The sequence below is a fragment of the Hordeum vulgare genome, chromosome 7H (assembly GCF_904849725.1).
Source record: "Hordeum vulgare subsp. vulgare chromosome 7H, MorexV3_pseudomolecules_assembly, whole genome shotgun sequence".
NCBI lineage: Eukaryota > Viridiplantae > Streptophyta > Magnoliopsida > Poales > Poaceae > Hordeum > Hordeum vulgare.
This window is the reverse complement of record NC_058524.1, coordinates 120,145,166-120,155,535: the sequence shown is the minus strand read 5'-3', so window position 1 is coordinate 120,155,535 and position 10,370 is coordinate 120,145,166.

Below are 10,370 nucleotides of genomic sequence, written 5' to 3'. Positions count from 1 at the left end.
GGATGCACAAGTAGTATCTCTACTTAGTGCGGAAGTTTTCGCTGATATGAGGTGGAAGCAATCGTCACATGCTAAGGGATCTCTAGTCATATAACATTGTTCGGAACCAAGCAAACATAATTCATTATGTTGTCTTCCTTGTCCAACATCTACTTCTAAGCATGTAATAGTTTTGTGAGTGTTCACAATCATAGATGGTGTCAAAGATGATATTTATATGTGAACCTATCCTTCTTTATCACTTCCCATTAATTGCAACAATGACTAAGGTCTACGTTTTTCCACCCTCAGCAAGTTTCAGTCAACATTCTTTTTATATGTGAAGCCATCACTCCCCATAAGATCATTACATGATCTCTCATGCTTTTCTTCTTTTGTCATTCTCTTGATCATGGCATGAAGCAAGGCCCTTAACTAAGACACTCTTTATTATATGGCTCACGAGCTCGAATACATCGAGGTTGACACAAAGCAAAACTCAAGCTTAAAACACTAAGAACTTTATTCTACTAGGGAAAGATAAAACCAAAGAGGAGCGAACTAAGAAAAGGTAAAGGCAAAAGATGTGATGGTGATACGATACCGGGGCAACTCCCCCAAGCTTGGCATAAGCCAAGGAGATTGCCCATACCCACGCTTAGTTGTCTTCCTTCAATGGTGATGGTGGTGGAGTTATTGCAACATGGGTTTGATCCTCGGTCTTCCAAGGCATAGGTGCTCCATCATGGAAAGATGACCGAGTCTCCGGAATCCTCAAATCTGCAGCCAACCGTATTGATTTAAATCTATACTCATACTCACAGTTTTGGTTCTGCAGGTCATAGATCTGGGATTGGAGGTGATCAATTCTGTCATAGAGCCTGGAGAGGTGCTTCCCGATGTCATTGGCATCGATCTTGTGCTTGTTGGTGAACTCTGTGATCATCATATGGTTGGCATTGAGTCCACGCTCCACCAGCCCTTGGCACTTGAAGACTTGTTGCTCTATTGCTTCGAGCCTCTCCCCCATGCTTCCGGTCTTCTTAGGTCCCTCAACATCACGGACGTGCAGCACCCTCACGCATCTCGATAGATTGAGGGTGTTGCAGAACTCCCGCGAGGTAGGGATTGATGACCTTCTCGAAGATCATGTCCATCGGAACTTTTGGGGACGCCATAGCGATCTAGATCTGCAGCAAAAACAGGCTCGAAACGAAAACAGAGGAAATTTGTGTGATACGAGGGTCAGACCTTTCGGGAGAATATATAATGATTTTTTCCGATCAGAAGGAGTACTCCGCAAGAAAACAGAGTCCGGGAGGCACACGAGGTGGTCACAAGACCCCCAGGCGCGGCCAGGGGTGGCCCGCGCCTGGCAGGCTTGTCGCCTCCTCGTGCGCTGTCTGGACTACTTTAATTTTTTCTATTTTTCCAAAAATTCCAAAACCGAGAAAAATTCCTACTGGAAAAGTTTTGGAGTCGGTTTACTTACCAAATCACATACCTCTTTGTTTTCGGAGTATGAAACAGGCTGATAAATATCCCTTATGTACTCCTCCGGAGTTATGGTATTGATAATATTGCTTTCAAGATTTATGGGAGTACCTGAGATATAATGTTTGATTCTCTGCCCATTTACTACTCCCGGAAAATTACTTTCCGTGTTGTTGATCTTGATGGCACCGGAATGATATACTTCCTCAACAATGTAAGGACCTTCCCATTTAGAGGGAAGCTTGCGTGCAAAAAATCTTAAACAAGAATTATATAGCAAGACATAATCACCTACATTGAACTCACGTTTTTGTATCCTTTTATCATGCCACCTCTTAACTTCTTCTTTGAACAACTTGGCATTTTCATATGCCTGAGCTCTCCATTCATCAAGTGAGCTAATATCAAATGACCTCCTCTCACTAGCAAGTTTGAAATCAAAGTTAAGCTCTTTGATTGCCCAATAAGCCTTATGATCTAGCTCAAGAGGTAAATGACATGCTTTACCATAAACTATTTTGTACAGAGACATGCCCATGGGATTCTTATAAGCAGTTCTATAAGCCCACAGTGCATCATCAAGCTTCTTAGACCAATTCTTTCTAGACCTATTGACAGTCTTTTGCAGAATTAGTTTAAGTTCTCTATTGCTTAGCTCTACTTAACCACTGGACTGAGGATGATAGGGAGATGCAATTCTATGATTGACATCGTACTTAGCAAGCGTTTTACAGAAAGCACCATGAATGTAATGTGAACCACCTTCGGTGATTAGATATCTAGGGACTCCAAATCTAGGGAAAATAACTTCTTTAAGCATCCTGATAGAAGTGTTGTGATCAGCACTACTAGTTGGGATAGCTTCTACCCACTTAGTAACGTAATCAACAGCAACTAGGATATGAGTATACCCGTTGGATTTTGGAAAAGGTCCCGTATAATCAAATCCCCAAACATGAAATGGTTCAATGACAAGTGAATAATTCATAGGCATTTCGTGAAATTTCTGATATTACCTATTCTTTGACATTCGTCACAAGACAAGACAAACTTACGCGCATCCTTGAAGAGAGTGGGCCAATAGAAACCTGATTGCAATACCTTGTGTGCAGTTCTATCTCCCGCATGGTGTCCTCCGTAATCCTGTGAGTGACACTTCTGTAGGATCTGTCCCTGTTCATGTTCAAGTACACAACGTCTAATAACACCATCTACTCCTTCCTTATAAAGGTGAGGATCATCCCAAAAGTAATGTCTCAAATCAAAGAGGAATTTCTTCTTTTGCTGGTATGTGAAACTAGGTGGTATCTATTTGGAAACAATATAATTCGCATAATCCGCATACCACGGTGTACTACGTGAAGTATTGATGACATTCAATTGCTCATAAGGAAAGCTATCATCAATAGGTTGTGGGTCATCAAGAACATTCTCCAACCTAGACAATTTATCTGCTACGGGGTTATCACCACCCTTCCTATCGACAACATGCAAATCAAATTCTTGTAGCAAGAGAACCCATCTGATAAGTCTAGGTTTAGCATCTTTCTTTTCCATGAGGCACTTAATAGCAGCGTGATCAGTGTGAACAGTGACTTTGGAATCAACTATGTAAGATCTGAACTTTTCACATGCAAACACGACTGCTAAAAATTCCTTTTCAGTAGTAGCATAGTTTCTTTGGGCATTGTCTAGAGTTTTACTAGCATAGTGAATAACATTCAACTTCTTATCAACTCTTTGTCCTAGAACAACACCAACAGCATAATCACTAGCATCACACATGATTTCAAAAGGTAAGTTCCAATCAGGTGGTTGAACAATAGGTGCAGTTATCAAGGCCTTCTTAAGTATTTCGAAGGCTTCCTCACAATCATTGTCAAAAACAAAAGGAATATCCTTTTGCAAGAGATTGGTAAGAGGCCTAGAAATCTTAGAGAAGTCTTTAATGAACCTTCTATAGAAACCAGCATGACCAAGGAAACTTCTTATACCTTTGATATCTGTGGGGCATGGCATTTTATCGATCGTATCAACTTTAGCCTTATCGACTTCATTAACCATAAAGTGGCACTTCTCCCAATTCAAGACAAGGTTGGTGTCTTTATATCTCTGCAAGACTCGATCAAGGTTGCCGAGGCAATCATCAAAAGAAGACTCGTAAACGGAGAAGTCATGCATTAAAACCTCAACAATCTTTTCACAAAAGTCAGAGAATATAGCCATCATACATCTTTGAAAGGTAGCAGGTGCATTACATAAGCCAAAAGGTATAAGTCTGTAAGCAAAGGTACCGAAAGGGCAGGTGAAAGTGGTTTTCTCCTGAACAGATTGTGCAACTAGTATTTGGGAGAAACCAGAATAACCATCTAGAAAGCAGAAGTGTGTGTGTTTAGATAGTCTTTCTAGCATTTGGTCGATAAAAGGTAAAGGGTAATGATCTTTCCTAGTGGCTTTATTCAATTTCCTAAAATCGATCACCATCCTATAGCCAGTAATAATCCTATGTGGGATCAATTCATCCTTATCATTAGGGACAACGGTAATACCTCCTTTCTAAGGGACACAATGCACCGGACTCACCCAATCACTATGAGCAACAAGATAGATAATACCTGCTTCCAGGAGCTTTATTATTTCTTTTCTTACTACCTCTTTCATCTTAGGATTTAATCTCCATTGATGATCAGCAACTAGTTTGGAATCATGATCGGTTTTAATCTTGTGCTGGCATAGAGTGGGACTAATGCCCTTAAGATCATCAAGAGTATATCCAATAGCAGCACGGTGCTTCCTCGGAGTTTTTAGTAACTTCTTTTCTTCATGCTGTGAGAGGCTAGCACTAATAATAACGAGATATATCTATTTTTCATCGACATAAGCATACTTAAGAGTATCAGGCAACTGTTTAAGCTCGAACATAGGATCACCCTTTGGTGGGGGTGGATCTCCAAGCAGTTCAACAGGCAAATTATTCTTAAGGATAGGATATTGTACAAAGATAACTCTATCTATCTCATCCCTTTCATCCATATGCATATCATTTTCATGCTCAAGCAAGTATTTCTCTAAGGGATCAGTAGGAGGCACAGCGATAGAAGCTAGAGCAATAATTTCATCCGTACTAGGCAACTCTTTTTCATGAGGTTGTCTACCAAAGTTGGAGAAAATGAACTCATGTGACACACCTTCAAAGCCAACAGTGACAATTTGCTTCTCACAGTCAATATGAGCATTGACAGTATTGAGAAAACGTCTGCCAAATATGATGGGACAAAAGCTATCTTGTGTGGCAGCAAGAACGAGGAAATCAGCAGGATACTTCGTTTTACCACACAAGACTTCAACATCCCTAACAATTCCCAAAGGGAAGATAGTATCTCTATTGGCAAGCTGAATAGTGACATCAATGGGTTCTATCTCGACAGGTGCAATCTCATCTTTGATATCATCATATAAGGATCGAGGTATTGCACTAACACTAGCACCCACATCACATAAACCATGATAACAATGATCTCCTATCTTAATAGAAACAACAGGCATGCCAACAATAGGCCTATGTTTGTCTCTAGCATGAGGTTTAGCAATTCTAGCAGCATCTTCGAAGAAGTGAATATCATGGCCATCAACATTGTCGGACAAGAGGTATTTGATAATAGCAATGCTAGGTTCAACTCTAATTTGCTCAGGGGGTGTAGGTGTTCTAATGTAGCCCCTACGTATCACAGTTGAAGCTTTAGAATGATCCTTTATCATAACAGGGAAAGGTAGTTTCTCAATGTAAGCACTGGGAACAATAGGATCATTATAGGCAATGACTTTCTCTTCCACTGGATTGGGTTTAACTACATTGAATTCTAAGGGAGGATGATATTTAAACCACTTCTCTTTGGGGAGATCGATATGAGCAGCAAATGATTCACACAATGAAGCTACTATCTCAGAGTCAAGTCCATACTTAGCGCTAAAATCACCAAAAGTATTTGTTTCGACAAAGTATTTAACGCAATCAAACTTGAAATTCATACCTGACTCCTTACCTTCATCAAACTCCCAATCTTCAGAGTTGCGTTTAATTCTCTCCAATAAATTCCATTTGAAATCAATATCTCTCTTCATAAAAGAACCGGTACAAGAAGTGTCAAGCATGGTGCGATCATCATGAGAAAGCCAAGTATAGAAGTTCTGAATGATAATTTCTCCCGAGAGATCATGGTTGGGGCATGAATATAACATTGATTTAAGCCTCCCCCAAGATTGAGCGATGCTTTCTCTGTCACGAGGCCAAAAATTATAAATATAATTCCGATCACGATGTACTAGATGCATAGGATAAAACTTTTGATGAAATTCCAACTTCAACCGGTTGTAGTTCCATGATCCAGTATCATCACATAGCCTATACCATGCCAATGCTTTATCCCTCAAAGATAAGGGAAAGACCTTCTTCTTGACCTGATCCTCGGGCAAACCTGCAAGCTTAAATAAACCAAACTTCATCTACATAGATTAGATGCAAGTCGGGATGTGACGTTCCATCTCGTGTAAAAGGATTAGCCAGCAGTTTCTCAAGCATACCCGACGGAAATTCACAGCAAATATTTTCAGTAGGTGCATCAGGTTGAGGAGAAACTTCTTGTGCTTCCGTTCGAGGTGAAGATACCCCGAACAAGCTCCTCATAGGATTAGTTTCAATAGTGAAAAGTCACAATAAATTTCAACACACTATATAAATGTTTCCTTACCAAATTCCACTTACCAAAGGCGCTTCACTCCCAAGCAACGGCGCCAGAAAAGAGTCTTTATGACCCACAAGTATAGGGGATCTTTTCGTAGTCCTTTTGATAAGTAAGAGTGTCGAACCCAACGAGGAGCAGAAGGATCTGACAAGTGGTTTCCAGCAAGGTAATCTCTGCAAGCACTGAAATTATCGGTAACAAGTAGTTGTGTGATAAGATGATTCATAGCAAGTAGCAAGTAACAAAAGTAACCACGGTTCAGCAAAGTAACCCAATCCCTTTTGTAGCAAGGGACAATCCTGGACAAACTCTTATAGGAGGTAAAGCGCTCCCGAGGACACATGGGAAATTCTGTCAAGCTAGTTTTCATCATGTTCATGTGATTCACGTTCACTACTTTGATAGTTTGATATGTGGGTGGACCGGTGCTTGGGTGCTGCCCTTACTTGGACAAACCTCCCACTTATGATTAACCCCTCTCGCAAGCATCAGCAACTACGAAAGAAGAATTAAGACAAAGTCTAACCATAGCATTATACTAGCGGATCCAAATCAGCCCCTTACGAAGCAACGCATAAACTAGGGTTTAAGCTTCTGTCACTCTAGCAACCCATCATCTACTTACTACTTCCGAATGCCTTCCTCTAGGCCCGAATAATGGTGAAGTGTTATGTAGTCGACGTTCACATAACACCACTAGAGGAAAAACAACATACAACGCATCAAAATATCGAACGAATACCAAATTCACATGACTACTTATAGCATGAGGATGTCTACTACGCAACCTTCTCCTTGTAGACGTTGTTGGGCCTCCAAGTGCAGAGGTTTCTAGGACAGTAGCAATTTTCCCTCAAGTGGGTGACCTAAGGTTTATCAATCCATGGGAGGCGTAGGATGAGGATGGTCTCTCTCAAGCAACCCTGCAACCAAATAACAAAGACTCTCTTGTGTCCCCAACACACCCAATACAATGGTAAATTGTATAGGTGCACTAGTTCGGTGAAGAGATGGTGATACAAGTGCAATATGGATGGTAGATATAGGTTTTTGTAATCTGAAATTACAAAAACAGCAAGGTAACAAAATATAAAAGTGAGCACGAACGGTATTGCAATGCGTGGAAACAAGGCCTAGGGTTCATACTTTCACTAGTGAAGTTCTCTCAACAATGATAACATAATTGGATCATATAACTAGCCCTCAACATGTAACAAAGAGTCACCCCAAAGTCACTAATAGCAGGGAACAAACGAAGAGATTATTGTCGGGTATGAAACCACCACAAAGTTATTCTTTCTGATCGATCTATTCAAGAGTTCGTACTAGAATAACAACTTAAGATACATATCAACCAAGACCCTAATGTCACCTAGATACTCCATTGTCACCTCAAGTACCTGTGGGCATGATTATACGATATGCATCACATAATCTCAGAATCATCTATTCAACCAACACATAGAACTTCAAAGAGTGCCCCAAAGTTTCTACGAGAGAGTCAAAACGTGTGCCAACCCCTGTGCATAGGTTCCCAATGTCACGAACCTGCAAGTTGATCACCAAAACATACATCAAGTACTCACATGAATCCACGTGTGCCAACCCATATGCATAGGTTCCCAATTGTCACAAACCCGCAAGTTGATCACAGCAGATAGACACGTGCAAGACATACATCAAGTGTTCTCAAAGACTCAATCCGATAAGATAACTCCAAAGGGGAAAATTAATTCATTACAAGAAGGAGAGGGGGAAGAACATCATAAGATCCAACTATAGTAGCAAAGCCCATGGTACATCGAGATCAAGACATCTCAAGAACACGAGAGAGAGAGAGAGATCAAACACATAGCTACTGGTACATACCCTCTGCCCCGAGGGAGAACTACTCCCTCCTCGTCATGGAGATCGCCGGGATAATGAACATGGCCACCGGAGATGGATTCCCTCTATGGCAGGGTGCCAGAACGGGCTCCAGATTGGTTTTGGTGGCTACAGAGGCTTGCGGCGGTGGAACTCCCGATCTAGGTTTCTTTTTGGGGGTTTCTGAATTTATAGGAATCTATGGCGGTGGAATTACGTCAGTCACAAGCCTGCTCGCCACCACCGGGGGTGGTGGTGGCGGCGTGAGGGCTTGTGACTCCCTTGTGGCCCATCTGGCCTTCTTCCAAAGCTTCGGGGGTCTCTTTTGGTCCAAAAAAATCATCGTAAAGTTTCATTCCATTTGGACTCCGTCTGAAAATGGGTCAAAAACACGGAAAAACAGAAACTGGCACTTGGCACTGAGTTAATAGGTTAGTCCCAAAAAAGATATAAAATAGCATATTCATGCATATAAAACATCCAAAGTTGACAAATAATAGCATGGAACCATAAAAAATTATAGATACGTTGGAGACGTATCACATGACTTATCCCATGTCCTCAGGAACAAAAGTAACTACTCACAAAGCATAACCATAGTCATGACCAGAGAGGTAATGAATAGCATCAAGTATGTGAATATATAATCTTCCACCGAGTAATCCAACTAGCATCAACTACAAAGAGTAATTAACACTACTAGCAACCTTACAAGTACCAATCGGAGCCGCGAGACGTAGATTGGTTACAAGAGATGAACTAGAGTTTGGAGATGAGATGGTGCTGATGAAGATGTTGATGGTGATGAGTACCCGCCAATGAGAGGAGTGTTGGTGAGGACGATGGCGACGATTCCCCCCTCCGGGAGGGAAGTTTCCCCGGTAGGACGACCCTGCTAGAGCTCTAGATTGGTTCTGCTCAAGTTCCGCCTCGTGACGGCGGCGTTTCCTCCTGAAAGCCTCCTCCTGATTTTTCTGGAACGAAACCCTCCTTATAGCAAAAGAGGGGGGCCAGAGGGCCAGCAGGGAGCCCACAAGCCCCCTAGGCGCAGCCAGGGGGTAGACCGCGCCTAGCAGGCTTGTGGCCTCCTGCTGGCTCCCCTCTGGTACTTCTTTGGCCCAGTATTTTTTATAAATTCCAAAATAAATCCTCGTTGATTTTCACGGCTTTTGGAGTTGCGCATAATATGTATCTCAAACTTGCTCCTTTTTCAGGCCAGAATTCCAGCTGCCGGCATTCTCCCTCTTCATGTAAACCTTGCAAAATAAGAGAGAAAATGCATAAGTATTGTACCGTGAAGTGTAATAATAGCCCATAAAGCGATAAATATCAACATGAAAGCATGATGCAAAATGGACGTATCATCTTGTACTTGGAATCTTTTACACATAGGAGAAGTTACATCTCTAATTGATATCCTCTTTTCTTTCACGTTCACTATTGCATTTCCTTTTTTAGTTTTTGGTGGCTTCGTGAAAGGATTTGTCTTGAGTGCGTATCTTATATTCCTGCATCTTGATGCACACTTTGGCCGTGAAGATTATTTTTCCTCATGCTTGTCTTGATGAGGGTTTTGCCATTTCGATTGGTATTCCTCCTCTTGACAAGGTTCTTATTTCCTATCTTCACCATGGGTTGTCACAAGCGTTGGTTCTTATTTTGTTTATTAGTAAGCTTGTGAACCCATTTTCTAGTGTCTGTGTGTGTGGGAATGATATGTCTTGCACTTTGTTTCTCATTTCATTAAGACTATGTTGATGAGTAATGTTCATCCTTATCTTAGTCTTCTCAAGTGCTTTGCCATGACTCACACACATTATTTTGGTTGAGCCTATTCTAAAGTTGCTTCTTTTACATGTTGCTCAACCATTCGTTTTGTGCAAGTGATATGCTTATTGTCTCATCTATCTTCTTGCACTCGTTGTGTGTTTTTATTAATTTTGGGGGAGCAACGATCCTATTTTGTGCACTTGTATCAAATACAAAAATCTCTTATTAGTGCACAAATCATGGGGAGCTTCTCTAGTTTTGATAAAACACTCCGTTGCCTTTATCATAATATCTTTTATTCATGTGGTTCGAAGGACCTTATGATTGTTTGTTCTATCTGGTATCTTTTGATTGCTTGCCTATATTTTTGTATGTCTTTGTGGCATACGATCCTTTTATTTGTAATCTTTGGGTCCTCGATATAGTTTGTTTTCCTCCAACTTCTTATCATTGTATATGTGTATTTCTGTGCACTCATTTGTTGAGAAGTACACACTTTTTGGAGGGCCACCTACTATA